This window comes from Etheostoma cragini, unplaced genomic scaffold (assembly GCF_013103735.1).
Source record: "Etheostoma cragini isolate CJK2018 unplaced genomic scaffold, CSU_Ecrag_1.0 ScbMSFa_4511, whole genome shotgun sequence".
Classification (NCBI taxonomy): domain Eukaryota; kingdom Metazoa; phylum Chordata; class Actinopteri; order Perciformes; family Percidae; genus Etheostoma; species Etheostoma cragini.
Window position 1 is genome coordinate 54,222 of NW_023268892.1, and position 4,670 is coordinate 58,891.

Consider the following 4,670-nt stretch of genomic DNA (forward strand, 5'->3'; position numbering starts at 1 on the left):
TAACCTAGCTCTGGGGAGTCATTCCCCGGAGTCCTTATGTTCTTTTTCCCCAGAATGTTCCCTTGGATCAGAGAGGCTGCAAAATCAGGGTAGCAGCTGTCTCCCTGTAGCTGTCGCCTTGGTCCCGCTCCATGTTCTGTGATGCCATGTTCTACTGCTACACTGCAGTGCCCTGCTACGTCCTGCTACGTCCTGCTACGTCCTGCTGTGCCTTGTAATGCCGCACAGCGTCCTGCCATGCCATGAACTACTACAAAGAACTGCTACAGACTACTAATTTTTTCTATTTTTGTTATTGCCACTCTTCATTCTCACCCCAACCGGTCGTCAGACACCGCCTACCAAGAGCCTGGGTCTGACCGAGGTTTCTGCCTAAAAGGAAGTTTTTCCTCGCAACTGTCGCACTGTTGCTTGCTCTGGAGGAGACTACTAGAACTGTTGGGTCCTTGTAAATTCTGGAGTGTGGTCTATCTGTATAGTGTCTTGAGATAACTCTTATTACTGTTATGAATTGATACTATAAATAAAATTGAATTGAATTGAATTGAATTGAATTGTTTGTTGCAGCCAGCACCAAAAATAAAAGCAGGGTTAGGGTTAGGGTTAACCCTAAGGGGACATGAGGAGGACACGGTGATATCAATCCTGGCCACAAAGACATTACCCGCCAGAGCCCCGTGGAAAATCCGCCACTGCAGGTCTCCAGACCTCTTGCTCAGCGGAGGCTTATAAAGAGTCTCCATACCGGCTTCCAGTCTTGGGGCAGACTGTCCACACCAGGTCCCTCCTCCCATACAGAGTCTTCCTGTGAACGCCCAGAACACAGTACTTATAAAATCCCTTTCCAGTTTGCATGTGCAGGTCCACAACAGAGGGCAACACATGCTGTGCTGCTGGACCAGTATGCTCAGTTTAAAACCCAATGCCAGGAAAAGGGTCAGTGGAATCGGGGGTGTCAGTCCCATTAAAATAGTCCCGCAGCATCTCAGATACCTCTGCATCCAGTCTCTTAGTTTATTAGTTCTGGTTTGGCGGGCCGATCTCAGGCCTAGCAGAGAGACCACTGCCTCCTTGTTCAGGAACCCGGGACCAGCAGCTTCCACGATTCCCCTCAGCTTTGTCACTCTAGTCCTCATCAGCCTCTCATTCATACCCGGTCTGCTGCCATCTTGGAGGTCAAGCCGGGCCCCAAAAACAGAGATGCTGCAGGCTCCAGTCTGGTCCATTTAAAAAGTCTCCACACTTTAAAATGTCCTTGATAAAACTGAGGCAAGCCACACAAAGGGTTAAATCCACTGTCCACTAAAAACAATGACGCTTCAAGCCCCAGATCCACCAACCCCCTTAAAACGGTGCTGGCTACGGGCCTCCAGACAACATCATCATCCCCAAATAAAAATCACTATACGAACTGTAATCTAAAAGCAGCGGTCCGGCATGACAAATCAATCAAACCTCCCCCCCCCCCCCCCCCCCCCCCCCCCCCCCCCCCCCTCCTCCTTCGGCAAAAATAAAATACACTGAGGAACCCAGTGCAAACCGTCCCAGACAAAGTCCAGCAGGTTGGACTGTAACTTCTTCAGTAGACCAGCGGGGGGTTCCATACATCTGAGCCTATGCCAGAGGCAGGATGCGACCAGATTATTAAAAACCAGCCTCTGTGGGACAGGTGGGGGAAGCAGCCACCTCCACCTACCCAACTTCCCCTCCACTCTTTCAACCACCCCATCCCGATTTAAGACCATGATGGTTTGATCACCCAGGTAAACCCCCAGGTATTTTAAACCCCCCCTCTTCCAGGACAACTCACCAGTAAGCTGAGGGAGACCTCCAGCCCACCTCCCCACTGCCAGGGCCTCACTTTTGGCCCAGTTCACATTGGCAGCCGAGAGCGTCTGAAAAACTGTGACAATGTGTCCCAAAACATCCACATCCTGCTGGTTCTGGGTGAAGATTACGATGTCGTCTGCATAGGCCGAAACAGTAAAACGAGTGTTAAAACCAGGTAAAACGAGGCCTATGATAAAAGAGCGGACATTGTGCAACATGGGCCCAATGGACAGAGCATTCAGCCTACCACAGAGCGTGGATTATCCTGCTCTGACCGTTCTTCTTTTCCAGGCTGGAGAAGAACCTGGTCGGCGAATCCATCAGTGCGGCGCTCTGGAACCAGGACCAGATCATCGCCCCTTGTGCCTTCAAGCCCAGCAGGTCCGCCAAAGCATATTTTATACTTGAGGTCTTCAATGCAGCCTCAATTTCCTGTGGACCCTGCAGGTCCATGATGGGAAACTCCAGATCCTTCATAGACTCAGTAATGTCCCGAGAAACGTTGAGAGTGTACTGCTGACAGAGCTGCCTGATGTCAGCCTTGCCAACGTCCCACCATGGTCTCAGTGAACTAAAAACACAATTCGTCTCTCTAAAACTCTTCCAGAAAAACCTAAAAACATCTCTAAATTGTGCATCTATAAGCAAAGCAGTGTTAAAATGTCAATACGCTAGGTTTTATATTGGTAATAAAAACATCACAGGACACACAGGAATGGTCAGAAAACCCAACAGGCCATGTAAAGCACACTTTAAAAACATTAAAATGGCACTGGCTAACCAACCTGGCCTTAGTCAACCGGTTGTCCCTACTGTGAACCCAGGTGTATTGTTTCTGCCGGGCATGGCCCCCCCTCCCGACGTCAGCTAAGCTGTGGGTGACCACCAGCTGCTGCATGGCTCGCTCAGAGGCAGCATGAGGCTCACTGTGGTTCCTGTCCAGACCATCATCCTGTGTGCAGATAAAATCACCCCCCACAAATAAAAAGTCCTCTGGTTCACACTCACAGTCAGGAACGTATACACGTTTATAAAAACCAGATTAAAAAGCTCATACTGGGCCGGGACCACTAAAAGTCTGCCCTTCACCCTTTCCTCCACAGTGTGGGACACAGGCACAAAGCTTCTAGCAAAAAGGAGTGCTACACCCCCACTGGTGTTGCTGAAATTACTTAAACCCACCCCCCCATCCCATTCCCTCCCCCAGTCCGTCTCGTTAGCAGCGTCACTGTGCGTCTCCTGCAACATGGCGATATTTATACGTTTAAGTTTTAAAAACTCAAAGAGGCGAGCCCTCTTCTTCACATCTCGGCCTCCATTCAGGTTGAGAGTGGAGATTTTGAAGTTACTGTCAGAGAAGATGAGACAGACACAGACCAGATAAAACAAGGTTAAGAAGGACAACAGACAGACTGTCCTATACATCATCATCGTCTTCATCATTTAATAGCTTGAGTTTGATCCTCAGGACCATTTTTTTTAACCTATAGTACTCAGGCTCTGTGAAGCCCCCGTCCCCCCTCAGATTCATCTCAGCTCTGATCGTCGTCAACAACACGGCTTTGTTTTCAAAATGGTCTTCGAGTATTACTTTTTATTGTTTTTAGTTTTCTGTAAAAAGAACTTTTTAATTTGTAGGACCGGGTACAGCTCATCCTGCACCGAGCCCACAGAGACCTGCGAGTAAGTAAGAGGCTGTCTGACACTAGGACAGACCTCTACCTCCTCGTCCACCTCCCCCTCCATCACCTCCTCCTCCTACTCTCTCACTGACACTTTTTGGGCCTGAGAGACCATTTTCTTGTCCCTTTGTTTACGTTTCCTCGCAGACAAACTGATCACAGTGTCAGTCTCACCCATGTCAACCTCAGAGCTAACTCGGCCCCATCAGGGACCACATGCAGCCCCGCCCCAATCAGGGACCACAGGCAGCCCGGCCCCATCAGGGACCACAGGCAGCCCGGCCCCATCAGGGACCACATGCAGCCCGGCCCAATCAGGGACCACATGCAGCCCGGCCCCATCAGGGACCACATGCAGCCCGGCCCCATCAGGGACCACAGGCAGCCCGGCCCCATCAGGGACCACAGGCAGCCCGGCCCCATCAGGGACCACAGGCAGCCCGGCCCCATGTGGGACCACAGTCAGCCCGGCCCCATCTTGGACCACAAGCAGCCAGGCCCCCTCCTGTCATGTTCAGCTCTTTTCTGAGTTTTTTCCGGGCAGGCTCTGGCTAAATGCCCCTCCCACAACTGTCCCCGAATTTACAAAGACAACATAATCAAATCCATCAACTTAGAGCCTAAACACCAGATTCATCTCCTCATCTTTGTCATTCAGGATCATCCGCACCTGTCTCCTGTGAGACACAACATGTCTCAGCAAAGAAGACCTGCAGCCTGACAGCAGCATCCTGAACCGGGACACTGTCTGTCCGTACCGGCCCAGTTCCCTCTGCAGGACGGCGTCCCGGATAAACGGCGGGATGTTGGAGACGGTGACTCTAGTAGCCGTTGTAGTTGACGGAGTCACCGAGACCAGCGCGTCATTAATAACAAGACCCGACTCACAGCGTAAGCTTTGAGAGAGAGAGAGAGAGGGAGAGAGAGAGAGAGAGAGATGTCTGAGAGGATTTTCTATCTTCAGCAGAGCGGAGAGGGGGAAGAGATCAGGAGAAAGAGATAAGAAAGAAGAGGAACAAGCACAAGACAAGACAGAAAAAGAGAGAAGAGCAAATAAGAGAAGAAGAAGAACAACAACAACAAGATTTGTTTTATTCAGTGTAATTAGCTGGTCAATAATCAACCTGAAGACTAAAAACTGCAGACGGACGGAAACAC